Source organism: Oncorhynchus nerka, linkage group LG10 (assembly GCF_034236695.1).
Source record: "Oncorhynchus nerka isolate Pitt River linkage group LG10, Oner_Uvic_2.0, whole genome shotgun sequence".
Taxonomy (NCBI): domain Eukaryota; kingdom Metazoa; phylum Chordata; class Actinopteri; order Salmoniformes; family Salmonidae; genus Oncorhynchus; species Oncorhynchus nerka.
In genome coordinates, this window is record NC_088405.1 from 5,098,095 (window position 1) to 5,113,094 (window position 15,000).

The 15,000-nt window shown below is 45.8% G+C and overlaps 1 protein-coding gene across 2 annotated transcripts in view; it reads left to right on the plus strand.

The window, feature by feature from the left end:
* LOC115119617 (receptor-type tyrosine-protein phosphatase epsilon-like) overlaps positions 1-15,000 on the plus strand; it is a 188,299-nt gene that overhangs the window by 124,617 nt on the left and 48,682 nt on the right. The gene's annotated exons all lie outside the window — the stretch shown is intronic.

Consider the following 15,000-nt stretch of genomic DNA (forward strand, 5'->3'; position numbering starts at 1 on the left):
ACCGGATATTTTCCCTTCCAATGGAAAGAATCTTTTGGAATGTCTTATCCATCCTCTGCAGGCGTCTACTGTGATGTCCTCACATGCTGCATCCATTGCAGCCAGCAGGGTCATCTGTGTGTGTGGCTGACGATCGTACACCTTCCACCTCCATGTTGAAAATAACTACTCAATTGGGTTAAGGAATGGTGAATAAGGTGGGAGGAATTCTATGAGCATCCTCGGGTGGGTCACAAACCATTGCCTTATGTTTGATCGATGGAAACTCACATTATCACAAATTACCACATACAAATCCTCTCTAAGCAGACCCCTCTCATCATCAGGGATGAGAGCCCCGTAGAGAGTCTCTAAAAAGTTGAGTAGATGCTAGGTGTTGTATCGCCCTATAAGGTGGATATGGGTTAGGACACCATGCTCCGAAATAGCAGCACACATGGTGATATTTCCTCCCCGTTGGCCTGGCAAATCCACAGTAGCTCTGTTGTGACCGATGATATTCCGATCCCGCCTTCTGCATTTGGTCAGGTTGAAGCCAGCCTCATCCACGTATACAAAGTTGTGAGAGGGTTCACTTGATTCCAACTCCATTATACGCTATATCCCAGAACACACAGTTGAATTTGTTTTGGTAAGGAAGAGTGACATAAAATGTACATATATTGTATGTTCCTTCCACAGCAATGGAAATGTGTGCAGTTTATGTTTACTGTACTATGTATCACTATAAAATGTTGCTGTAAAGTAGTTACATAGATATATGTTTTACCTGTACATACTGGTACCGTAGCTCCTTAACTCTGTCCTCATTCCTTTGGAATGGTACACGGTACAGCTGTTTCATACTCATCTGGTTTCTATGCAGCACCCTGTCGATGGTTGAGATGCTAACCGTATGGATGTTTTCAAAGACATTGTTGTCCTCTATAATGGTCCTTTGTATTTCCCTGAGTCTCATGGCATTGTTTACTCGGACCATGGTGCAAATAGCCTCCTCCTGTTGAGGTGTGAAAAGGCGTCCTCTGCCACCGGTTTCAGGTAATCTTGCAGTCCTATGTGGGGAAATGCAGTGATGCATCGCACACTTTCACAGAGACAAAAACTATGCGAACACACATTTTACTGTAAAACATACAGGTGGGTGCATGTAAGGTGCAGTGTGTATCTGTATAGAGTATATTTCTGTATGCTGTGAAATACAAGTGGACTACTGTAATATGAAGCATTGTAGGAAGTATACAGTATACTGCTTATATACAGTAACAGTGCACTGTACATTGGTGGACATACCTGTTCTCTCTTCGAAACGTTTGAACTATTGAGGACACGGTTGATCTCCCAATATTCAGCTGCACTCTTCGACCCGTCTCAGCCATTGTAAGGCCATGATTGACGACATGATCTACAATAGTGGCCCTTATGTCATCAGATATGCGCCTATGTCCTCTTCTGCCTCTTCCTCTGTTTTGCCTTCCACCACGCATCCTTGCTCCTCTTCTTCCTCCTCTTGGCTGTTGACCCTGTTCGTTTCCTGGTCCATCCATTATTGGAAAATTGCACCTCTGTGTTGTGGTCTGTCTATATATGCTTGCCAATTGATTCTTCATGAGATGCAACTTTGAGCAATTTAGACAACTGGTTGATTGTTGGTTGAACTAACACTTTACATTCCTTCATGAGTGAGGGTCAATTTCACCTGCACGATTCATCAATTCATGTTTTTGTACAAAAGGTCTAATAGAAATGTGTAAAACTATGCTTGACAGTTTATGACAAATAGTTCAACAATTTTGCATGTAATGGCTTATGCAAGGAACGAATGCCTAGATGTTTTGAGGGGTAAGACTATTCAACAGAGAACCATCTACTATATTTTGATCAACATGACATGAGCAATTGATAATGTGGAAAAAAGCTGACACTTGTACATTATCAATTGCAATTTGTTCAAAAGGAATAAGAAATTGCTTTAATGATATGCACAAGTGACTAGATGATTTGGAATTTGTACAAGTAGTATCAAGAATTGCACTTTTGATCTAAGAAATGCACCAAAGCGACTGAGAAAAACTGTAATCTTTGGGGGGTCAGTGGCAGGTAAACTAGTGGTTAGAGCATTGGGCCAGTAACCGAAAGGTTGCTAGATCGAATCCCTGAGCTGACCAGACAGACAGACAGACAGGCAGACAGACAGACAGACAGACAGACAGACAGACAGACAGACAGACAGACAGACAACACTCAATGCCTGACTGAGTCACTCTGGACAGACCAGCCAACTGGCCCCAACAATATCCTTTCCTCAGGGCTATAAGCTGGTGTCTCACAATGGAGAATGAGGAGGGCTTTAACTAGTCCCTGTACAAGCATATTCATGGTGACCCATTTCTGCTGACAGACAGACAAACAGTAGCGTGCATCCTATTCCCTAAGTATACCCTACATTACTCATCTCAGATGTACAGTGGGGCAAAAAAGTATTTAGTCAGCCACCAATTGTGCAAGTTCTCCCACTTAAAAAGATGAGAGAGGCCTGTAATTTTCATCATAGGTACACTTCAACTATAACAGACAAAATTAGAAAAAAAATATCCAGAAAATCACATTGTAGGATTTTTAATGAATTTATTTGCAAATTATGGTGGAAAATAAGTATTTGGTCAATAACAAAAGTTTATCTCAATACTTTGTTATATACCCTTTGTTGGCAATGACAGAGGTCAAACGTTTTCTGTAAGTCTTCACAAGGTTTTCACACACTGTTGCTGGTATTTTGGCCCATTCCTCCATGCTGATCTCCTCTAGAGCAGTGATGTTTTGGTCTGTTGCTGGGCAACACAGACTTTCTACTCCCTCCAAAGATTTTCTATGGGGTTGAGATCTGGAGACTGGCTAAGCCACTCCAGGACCTTGAAATGCTTCTTACGAAGCCACTCCTTCGTTGCCCGGGTGGTGTGTTTGGGATCATTGTCATGCTGAAAGACCCAGCCACGTTTCATCTTCAATGCCCTTGCTGATGGAAGGAGGTTTTCACTCAAAATCTCACGATACATGGCCCCATTCATTCTTTCCTTTACACAGATCAGTCGTCCTAGTCCCATTGCAGAAAAACAGCCCCAATGCATGATGTTTCCACCCCCATGCTTCACAGTAGGTATGGTGTTCTTTGGATGCAACTCAGCATTCTTTGTCCTCCAAACACGACGAGTTGAGTTTTTACCAAAAAGTTATATTTTGGTTTCATCTGACCATATGACATTCTCTCAATCTTCTTCTGGATCATCCAAATGCTCTCTAGCAAACTTCAGATGGGCCTGGACATGAATTGGCTTAAGCAGGGGGACACGTCTGGCACTGCAGGGTTTAAGTCCCTGGCGGCGTAGTGTGTTACTGATGGTAGGCTTTGTTACTTTGGTCCCAGCTCTCTGCACTTTACATTCCTTCATGAGTGAGGGTCAATTTCACCTGCACGATTCATCAATTCATGTTTTTGTACAAAAGGTCTAATAGAAATGTGTAAAACTATGCTTGACAGTTTATGACAAATAGTTCAACAATTTTGCATGTAATGGCTTATGCAAGGTCATTCACTAGGTCCCCCCGTGTGGTTCTGGGATTTTTGCTCACCGTTCTTGTGATGAGAGGCTGATTCCTTCTAGACTGAGGGAGAGATGGGACTGATGAGAGACTGATTCCTTCTAGACTGAGGGAGAGATGGGACTGATGAGAGGCTGACTCCTTCTAGACTGAGGGAGAGATGGGACTGATGAGAGGCTGACTCCTTCTAGACTGAGGGAGAGATGGGACTGATGAGAGGCTGACTCCTTCTAGACTGAGGGAGAGATGGGACTGATGAGAGACTGATTCCTTCTGGACTGAGGGAGAGCTGGGACTCGAGAGAAGAGAGCTGGAGGAGCGCTGGTGATGACAGGGGATGTGCTCCTTTGAGAGAGCTCAACCACTGGGGATGTGGATGTGTGTGTGTATGTGTGTGTGTGTGTTTGTAGTGGCTCTGACAGGGTGAGATCTCCCAGAGAGAGCCAGGGGAAGATGAAGCCTGGGAGGGTTTTAACAGAGCAACAGCAGGGTTGGAGAACCGAGCAGAGAGCATGTCCCCTTATGTCAAAATCTAATCACATTTTATTGGTCACATACACATGGTTAGTAGATGTTATTGGTCACATATACATGGTTAGCAGATGTTAATGGTCACATACACATGGTTAGCAGATGTTATTGGTCACATACACATGGTTAGCAGATGTTAATGGTCACCTACACATGGTTAGCAGATGTTAATGGTCACCTACACATGGTTAGCAGATGTTATTGGTCACATGGTTAGCAGATGTTAATGGTCACATACACATGGTTAGCAGATGTTAATGGTCACCTACACATGGTTAGCAGATGTTAATGGTCACATACACATGGTTAATATATGTTATTGGTCACATACACATGGTTAGCAGATGTTATTGGTCACATGGTTAGCAGATGTTAATGGTCACATACACATGGTTAGCAGATGTTAATGGTCACATATACACATGGTTAGCAGATGTTATTGGTCACATACACATGGTTAGCACATGTTATTGGTCACATACACATGGTTAGCAGATGTTATTGGTCACATACACATGGTTAGCACATGTTATTGGTCACATACACATGGTTAGCACATGTTATTGGTCACATACACATGGTTAGCAGATGTTATTGGTCACATACACACGGTTAGCACATGTTATTGGTCACATACACATGGTTAGCAGATGTTATTGGTCACATACACATGGTTAGCAGATGTTATTGGTCACATACACATGGTTAGCAGATGTTATTGGTCACCTACACATGGTTAGCAGATGTTATTGGTCACATACACATGGTTAGCAGATGTTAATGGTCACATACACATGGTTAGCAGATGTTATTGGTCACATACACACGGTTAGCACATGTTATTGGTCACATACACATGGTTAGCAGATGTTATTGGTCACATACACATGGTTAGCAGATGTTATTGGTCACATGGTTAGCAGATGTTATTGGTCACATACACATGGTTAGCAGATGTTATTGGTCACATACACATGGTTAGCAGATGTTAATGTGAGGGTAGCGAAATGCTTGTGCTTCTAGTTCCGACAGTACAGTAATATCTAACCAGTAATATCTAACAATTCCACAACAACAACCTAATACACACAAATCTAAAGGGGTGAATGAGAATATGTCCATATAAGTATATGGATGAGTGATGGCTGAGCGGCATAGGCAAGATGCAGTAGATGGTATAAAATACAGTATATACATGTGATATGAGTAATGTAGGATATGTAAACATTATTATAGTGCCATTATTTAGAGTGACATTGTTTAAAGAGGCCAGTGATTTGGGTCAGTGTGTTGGCAGCAGCCTCTCTGAGTTAGTGGTGGCTGTTTTTCAGTCTGATGGCCTTGAGATAGAAGCTGTTTTTCAGTCTCTCTGTGTTAGTGACAGCTGTTTAACAGTCTGATGGCCTTGAGATAGACGTTTTTCAGTCTCTCGGTCCCAGCTTTGATGCACCTGTACTGACCTCGCCTTCAGGATGATAGCGGGGTGAACAGGCAGTGGCTCAGGTGGTTGTTGTCCTTGATTATATTTTTGGCCTTCCTGTGACATCAGGTGCTGTAGGTGTCCTGGAGGGCAGGTAGTTTGCCCCCGGTGATGCGTTGTGCAGACCTCACTACCCTCTGGAGAGCCTTACGGTTGCCGTACCAGGCGGTGATACCGCCTGACAGGATGCTCTCGATTGTGCATCTATAAAGGTTTGTCAGGGTTTTACGTAACAAGACACATTTCTTCAGCCTCCTGAGGTTGAAGAGGCTTTGTTGCGCCTTCTTCACCACACTGTCTGTGTGGGTGGATCAATTCAGTTTGTCTGTGATGTGTACGCACAGGAACTTCAGACTTTCCACCTTCTCCAAGGCTGTCTCTTCGATGTGGATAGAGGGGGTGCTCCCTCTGCTGTTTCCTGAAGTCCCCATTCACACATGTACCTGCAGGCACACACACACACACGCGCACGCACACGCACGCACGCACACACACACACACACACACACACACACACACACACACACACACACACACACACACACACACACACACACACACATATACACACACACACACACACACACACACACACACACACACACACACACACACACACGCGCACACACACACTACTGGTTGCACACCGTGTGTCTTACTCCTCTCAGCAGCATTACTGCAGTGTATGAATGGCCAACTTCCCAGTGCTCTCCTTCCCCTAGGCCCTGAACAGCCAAGGACATTTACACAGAGACCATAGAGGGAGAGGGGAGGAGGAGGGAGGGAGAGAGAGGGGGGGGACTCCTCTCTCATTAGAATCCTGCCATCAGTCTTTCCCTCAGGAGGGAGGAAGAGGTAGAGGGGGAGGGAGGGGGAGGGATGAGGGAGAGGTGGGGGGGGGGGACATGTCAGCTTTTATTAATCACCCAAGGAATGATTATTGACCCAGACCCTCTACCACAATGCCAGGATTACACAACACAGGGCAGGGGAGAGGAGGGCAGGAGAGGGGAGGGGAGAGCAGGAGAGGGAGGGGAGGGGAGAGCAGGAGAGGGGAGGGCAGGACAGGGGAGAGCAGGAGAGGGGAGGGGAGGGGAGGGCAGGAGAGGGGAGGGCAGGACAGGGGAGGGCAGGAGAGGGGAGGGCAGGACAGGACAGGGGAGGGCAGGACAGGACAGGGGAGGGCAGGAGAGGGCAGGAGAGGGGAGGGCAGGACAGGGGAGGGCAGGGCAGGGGAGGGCAGGACAGGACAGGACAGGGGAGGACAGGACAGGACAGGAGAGGGCAGGACAGGACAGGGGAGGGCAGGGCAGGGGAGGGCAGGACAGGACAGGACAGGGGAGGGCAGGACAGGAGAGGGGAGGGCAGGGGAGGGCAGGACAGGGCAGGACAGGACAGGACAGGGGAGGGCAGGAGAGGGGAGGGTGTGGCTTCTTTTACACATGACACATTCCTCTGTTCTCCTCTGGTCTCCTCTAGTCTCCTCTGGTCTCTGTCCTCCTCTGTCCTCCTCTGGTCTCCTCTAGTCTCCTCTGTTCTCCTCTAGTCTCCTCTGGTCTCTATTCTCCTCTGTCCTCCTCTGGTCTCCTCTAGTCTCCTCTGTTCTCCTCTAGTCTCCTCTGGTCTCTGTTCTCCTCTAGTCTCCTCTGGTCTCTGTTCTCCTCTGTCCTCCACTGGTCTCCTCTAGTTTCCTCTAGTCTCCTCTGGTCTCTGTTCTCCTCTGTCCTCCTCTGGTCTCCTCTAGTCTCCTCTGTTCTCCTCTAGTCTCCTCTAGTCTCCTCTGTTCTCCTCTAGTCTCCTCTGTTCTCCTCTAGTCTCCTCTAGTCTCCTCTAGTCTCCTCTAGTCACCTCTGTTCTCCTCTGTCCTCCTCTAGTCTCCTCTAGTCTCCTATAGTCTCCTCTGTTCTCCTCTAGTCTCCTCTGTTCTCCTCTAGTCTCCTCTAGTCTCCTCTGTTCTCCTCTAGTCTCCTCTGGTCTCTGTTCTCCTCTGTTCTCCTCTGGACTCCTCTGTTCTCCTCTAGTCTCCTCTGTTCTCCTCTATTCCCCTCTAGTCTCCTCTAGTCTCCTCTGTTCTCCTCTAGTCTCCTCTAGTCTCCTCTGTTCTCCTCTAGTCTCCTCTAGTCTCCTCTGTTCTCCTCTAGTCTCCTCTGTTCTCCTCTAGTCTCCTCTGTTCTCATCTAGTCTCCTCTGTTCTCCTCTAGTCTCCTCTAGTCTCCTCTGGTCTCCTCTAGTCTCCTCTGGTCTCCTCTGATCTCTGGTCTCCTCTATTCTCCTCTGATCTCTGTTCTCCTCTAGTCTCCTCTGTTCTCCTCTAGTCTCCTCTGATCTCCTCTAGTCTCCTCTGTTCTCCTCTAGTCTCCTCTGATCTCTGTTCTCCTCTAGTCTCCTCTGTTCTCCTCTGTTATCCACTGTTCTCATCTAGTCTCCTCTAGTCTCCTCTGTTCTCCTCAGGTCTCCTCTGGTCTCTGTTCTCCTCTAGTCTCCTCTAGTCTCTTCTAGTCTCCTCTGTTCTCATCTAGTCTCCTCTGTTCTCATCTAGTCTCCTCTGTTCTCCTCTTGTCTCCGCTGTTCTCCTCAGGTCTCCTCTGGTCTCTGTTCTCCTCAGGTCTCCTCTGGTCTCTGTTCTCCTCTGTTTTCCTCTGTTCTCCTCCGTTCTCCTCTATTCCCCTCTAGTCTCCTCTAGTCTCCTCTGTTCTCCTCTAGTCTCCTCTAGTCTCCTCTAGTCTCCTCTGTTCTCCTCTAGTCTCCTCTAGTCTCCTCTGTTCTCCTCTAGTCTCCTCTGTTCTCCTCTAGTCTCCTCTGTTCTCATCTAGTCTCCTCTGTTCTCCTCTAGTCTCCTCTAGTCTCCTCTGGTCTCCTCTAGTCTCCTCTGGTCTCCTCTGATCTCTGGTCTCCTCTAGTCTCCTCTGATCTCTGTTCTCCTCTAGTCTCCTCTGTTCTCCTCTATTCTCCTCTGATCTCCTCTAGTCTCCTCTGTTCTCCTCTAGTCTCCTCTGATCTCTGTTCTCCTCTAGTCTCCTCTGTTCTCCTCTGTTCTCCACTGTTCTCATCTAGTCTCCTCTAGTCTCCTCTGTTCTCCTCAGGTCTCCTCTGGTCTCTTCTAGTCTCCTCTGTTCTCATCCAGTCTCCTCTGTTCTCATCTAGTCTCCTCTGTTCTCCTCTTGTCTCCACTGTTCTCCTCAGGTCTCCTCTGGTCTCTGTTCTCCTCAGGTCTCCTCTGGTCTCTGTTCTCCTCTGTTCTCCTCTGTTCTCCTCCGTTCTCCTCTAGTCTCCTCTAGTCTCCTCTAGTCTCCTCTGTTCTCCTCTAGTCTCCTCTGATCTCTGTTCTCCTCTAGTCTCCTCTGTTCTCCTCTGTTCTCCACTGTTCTCATCTAGTCTCCTCTAGTCTCCTCTGTTCTCCTCAGGTCTCCTCTGGTCTCTTCTAGTCTCCTCTGTTCTCATCCAGTCTCCTCTGTTCTCATCTAGTCTCCTCTGTTCTCCTCTTGTCTCCACTGTTCTCCTCAGGTCTCCTCTGGTCTCTGTTCTCCTCAGGTCTCCTCTGGTCTCTGTCCTCCTCTGTCCTCCTCTGGTCTCCTCTAGTCTCCTCTGTTCTCCTCTAGTCTCCTCTGGTCTCTATTCTCCTCTGTCCTCCTCTGGTCTCCTCTAGTCTCCTCTGTTCTCCTCTAGTCTCCTCTGGTCTCTGTTCTCCTCTAGTCTCCTCTGGTCTCTGTTCTCCTCTGTCCTCCACTGGTCTCCTCTAGTTTCCTCTAGTCTCCTCTGGTCTCTGTTCTCCTCTGTCCTCCTCTGGTCTCCTCTAGTCTCCTCTGTTCTCCTCTAGTCTCCTCTAGTCTCCTCTGTTCTCCTCTAGTCTCCTCTGTTCTCCTCTAGTCTCCTCTAGTCTCCTCTAGTCTCCTCTAGTCACCTCTGTTCTCCTCTGTCCTCCTCTAGTCTCCTCTAGTCTCCTATAGTCTCCTCTGTTCTCCTCTAGTCTCCTCTGTTCTCCTCTAGTCTCCTCTAGTCTCCTCTGTTCTCCTCTAGTCTCCTCTGGTCTCTGTTCTCCTCTGTTCTCCTCTGGACTCCTCTGTTCTCCTCTAGTCTCCTCTGTTCTCCTCTATTCCCCTCTAGTCTCCTCTAGTCTCCTCTGTTCTCCTCTAGTCTCCTCTAGTCTCCTCTGTTCTCCTCTAGTCTCCTCTAGTCTCCTCTGTTCTCCTCTAGTCTCCTCTGTTCTCCTCTAGTCTCCTCTGTTCTCATCTAGTCTCCTCTGTTCTCCTCTAGTCTCCTCTAGTCTCCTCTGGTCTCCTCTAGTCTCCTCTGGTCTCCTCTGATCTCTGGTCTCCTCTATTCTCCTCTGATCTCTGTTCTCCTCTAGTCTCCTCTGTTCTCCTCTAGTCTCCTCTGATCTCCTCTAGTCTCCTCTGTTCTCCTCTAGTCTCCTCTGATCTCTGTTCTCCTCTAGTCTCCTCTGTTCTCCTCTGTTATCCACTGTTCTCATCTAGTCTCCTCTAGTCTCCTCAGGTCTCCTCTGGTCTCTGTTCTCCTCTAGTCTCCTCTTGTCTCTTCTAGTCTCCTCTGTTCTCATCTAGTCTCCTCTGTTCTCATCTAGTCTCCTCTGTTCTCCTCTTGTCTCCGCTGTTCTCCTCAGGTCTCCTCTGGTCTCTGTTCTCCTCAGGTCTCCTCTGGTCTCTGTTCTCCTCTGTTCTCCTCTGATCTCCTCTAGTCTCCTCTGTTCTCCTCTAGTCTCCTCTGATCTCTGTTCTCCTCTAGTCTCCTCTGTTCTCCTCTGTTCTCCACTGTTCTCATCTAGTCTCCTCTAGTCTCCTCTGTTCTCCTCAGGTCTCCTCTGGTCTCTTCTAGTCTCCTCTGTTCTCATCCAGTCTCCTCTGTTCTCATCTAGTCTCCTCTGTTCTCCTCTTGTCTCCACTGTTCTCCTCAGGTCTCCTCTGGTCTCTGTTCTCCTCAGGTCTCCTCTGGTCTCTGTTCTCCTCTGTTCTCCTCTGTTCTCCTCCGTTCTCCTCTAGTCTCCTCTAGTCTCCTCTATTCTCCTCTGGTCTCCTCTGGTCTCTGTTCTCCTCTGTTCTCCTCTGTTCTCCTCTAGTCTCCTCTAGTCTCCTCTGTTCTCCTCTAGTCTCCTCTGGTCTCTGTTCTCCTCTGGACTCCTCTGTTCTCCTCTAGTCTCCTCTGGTCTCTGTTCTCCTCTGGACTCCTCTGTTCTCCTCTGGACTCCTCTGGACTCCTCTGTTCTCCTCTGGACTCCTCTGTTCTCCTCTAGTCTCCTCTGGTCTCTGTTCTCCTCTGGACTCCTCTGTTCTCCTCTGGACTCCTCTGTTCTCCTCTGGACTCCTCTGTTCTCCTCTAGTCTCCTCTGGTCTCTGTTCTCCTCTGGACTCCTCTGTTCTCCTCTAGTCTCCTCTGGTCTCTGTTCTCCTCTGGACTCATCTGTTCTCTGGTTGTGTGCATGGTTACAGGGACATTGCGGCACATAGCAGCAGGAGGTGGTGTTAACTGAATTTACTAGCCCATGCTGCTGGGTTGTCACTGCAGCTGCACACACACACCTGCCTACCCTGAGTCTGGTACTCTGCGGATGTCTTACAGCTTCCAACAGAGATTTATTCAGTCCTTTGGCTTCAGTCCTAGGTTACAGGACTGTTATTTGTCCTACAGAGGTGTATTCAGTCCTACAGTAGGTTACAGGACTGTTATTTGTCCTACAGAGGTGTATTCAGTCCTACAGTAGGTTACAGTACTGTTATTTGTCCTACAGAGGTGTATTCAGTCCTACAGTAGGTTACAGGACTGTTATTTGTCCTACAGAGGTGTATTCAGTCCTAGGTTACAGAGGTTTATTCAGTCCTACAGTAGGTTACAGGACTGTTATTTGTCCTACAGAGGTTTATTCAGTCCTATAGCTTCAGTCCTACAGTAGGTTACAGGACTGTTATTTGTCCTAAAGAGGTTTATTCAGTCCTACAGTAGGTTACAGGACTGTTATTTGTCCTACAGAGGTGTATTCAGTCCTACAGTAGGTTACAGGACTGTTATTTGTCCTACAGAGGTTTGTTCAGTCCTACAGTAGGTTACAGGACTGTTATTTGTCCTACAGAGGTTTATTCAATCCTACAGTAGGTTACAGTAGGTTACAGGACTGTTATTTGTCCTACAGAGGTTTATTCAGTCCTATAGCTTCAGTCCTACAGTAGGTTACAGGACTGTTATTTGTCCTACAGAGGTTTATTCAGTCCTATAGCTTCAGTCCTACAGTAGGTTACAGGACTGTTATTTGTCCTACAGAGGTTTATTCCAGCCTACAGTAGGTTACAGTAGGTTACAGTACTGTTATTTGTCCTACAGAGGTTTATTCAGTCCTATAGCTTCAGTCCTACAGTAGGTTACAGTAGGTTACAGTACTGTTATTTGTCCTACAGAGGTGTATTCAGTCCTACAGTAGGTTACAGTACTGTTATTTGTCCTACAGAGGTTTATTCAGTCCTACAGTAGGTTACAGTAGGTTACAGTACTGTTATTTGTCCTACAGAGGTGTATTCAGTCCTACAGTAGGTTACAGGACTGTTATTTGTCCTACAGAGGTGTATTCAGTCCTACAGTAGGTTACAGGACTGTTATTTGTCCTACAGAGGTTTATTCAGTCCTATAGCTTCAGTCCTACAGTAGGTTACAGGACTGTTATTTGTCCTACAGAGATTTATTCAGAGGCTGTAGACTAAGAGACGTATCCATGGTGATATGTATAGATGGTATGGATGTTTAAATACCTTACTGAGGCTGTAGACTAAGAGACGTATCCATGGTGATATGTATAGATGGTATGGATGTTTAAATACCTTACTGAGGCTGTAGACTAAGAGACGTATCCATGGTGATATGTATAGATGGTATGGATGTTTAAACACCTTACTGAGGCTGTAGACTAAGAGACGTATCCATGGTGATATGTATAGATGGTATGGATGTTTAAATACCTTACTGAGGCTGTAGACTAATAGACGTATCCATGGTGATATGTAGAGATGGTATGGATGTTTAAATACCTTCCTGAGGCTGTAGACTAAGAGACGTATCCATGGTGATATGTATAGATGGTATGGATGTTTAAATACCTTACTGAGGCTGTAGACTAAGAGACGTACGTATCCATGGTGATATGTGTAGATGGTATGGTTGTTTAAATACCTTACTGAGGCTGTAGACTAAGAGACGTATCCATGGTGATATGTATAGATGGTATGGATGTTTAAATACCTTACTGAGGCTGTAGACTAAGAGACGTATCCATGGTGATATGTGTAGATGGTATGGTTGTTTAAATACCTTACTGAGGCTGTAGACTAAGAGACGTATCCATGGTGATATGTATAGATGGTATGGATGTTTAAATACCTTACTGAGGCTGTAGACTAAGAGACGTATCCATGGTGATATGTTTAAATAGATGGTATGGATGTTTAAATACCTTACTGAGGCTGTAGACTAAGAGACGTATCCATGGTGATATGTAGAGATGGTATGGATGTTTAAATACCTTACTGAGGCTGTAGACTAAGAGACGTATCCATGGTGATATGTATAGATGGTATGGATGTTTAAATACCTTACTGAGGCTGTAGACTAAGAGACGTATCCATGGTGATATGTATAGATGGTATGGATGTTTAAATACCTTACTGAGGCTGTAGACTAAGAGACGTATCCATGGTGATATGTATAGATGGTATGGATGTTTAAATACCTTACTGAGGCTGTAGACTAAGAGACGTATCCATGGTGATATGTGTAGATGGTATGGATGTTTAAATACCTTACTGAGGCTGTAGACTAAGAGACGTATCCATGGTGATATGTATAGATGGTATGGATGTTTAAATACCTTACTGAGGCTGTAGACTAAGAGACGTATCCATGGTGATATGTAGAGATGGTATGGATGTTTAAATACCTTACTGAGGCTGTAGACTAAGAGACGTATCCATGGTGATATGTATAGATGGTATGGATGTTTAAATACCTTACTGAGGCTGTAGACTAAGAGACGTATCCATGGTGATATGTAGAGATGGTATGGATGTTTAAATACCTTACTGAGGCTGTAGACTAAGAGACGTATCCATGGTGATATGTATAGATGGTATGGATGTTTAAATACCTTACTGAGGCTGTAGACTAAGAGACGTATCCATGGTGATATGTAGAGATGGTATGGATGTTTAAATACCTTACTGAGGCTGTAGACTAAGAGACGTATCCATGGTGATATGTAGAGATGGTATGGATGTTTAAATACCTTACTGAGGCTGTAGACTAATAGACGTATCCATGGTGATATGTAGAGATGGTATGGATGTTTAAATACCTTACTGAGGCTGTAGACTAAGAGACGTATCCATGGTGATATGTAGAGATGGTATGGATGTTTAAATACCTTACTGCGTGTGCTTTTCGTTAACATACTGCTGCTTTTTAACATCACATGCAAATCTGGAAAATATCCCCATAAACTGCAGAATTTTGTTTATTTTTTTTCTAGTCATGAAACAGGAATTTGAACAATCGCGTATTTATTTGAATATTTGAAATGTTTGAAGTGTTTTTCCCCCAAAAAAACCCGTAATCAGTGACATGGTTTCGTGTTGTTTGGTCCGTTAGTCTATTGGCCCACCTTGTGGACAAAGAAGGCATTACCGTGACAACGTGTTCTGCTTTACTGGCAGAAGACTGCAGTCTGATTGGTCTGAGATCTGCCTCTAGAATACAGTGACAACGTGTTCTGCTTTACTGGCAGAAGACTGCAGTCTGATTGGTCTGAGATCTGCCTCTAGAATACCGTGACAACGTGTTCTGCTTTACTGGCAGAAGACTGCAGTCTGATTGGTCTGAGATCTGCCTCTAGAATACCGTGACAACGTGTTCTGCTTTACTGGCAGAAGACTGCAGTCTGATTGGTCGGAGATCTGCCTCTAGAATACCGTGACAACGTGTTCTGCTTTACTGGCAGAAGACTGCAGTCTGACTGGTCTGAGATCTGCCTCTAGAATACCGTGACAACGTGTTCTGCTTTACTGGCAGAAGACTGCAGTCTGATTGGTCGGAGATCTGCATCTAGAATACCGTGACAACGTGTTCTGCTTTACTGGCAGAAGACTGCAGTCTGATTGGTCTGAGATCTGCCTCTAGAATACAGTCATGTGCAATGCTCTTGGTTGGTCGTCAATCAACAAGATAATTGATAACAAAAATAAAAAAAACATGCTTATTTTATTTCATAATATACACCGTTTTAAAACGGACCCGACTCCCATTCAGAACAGTATTCAGTTGGTAAGAGACAGACATTCAGACCAACGCTCTAACCACTAGGCTACCCTGCCGCCCCAGTTGGTAAGAGACAGACATTCAGT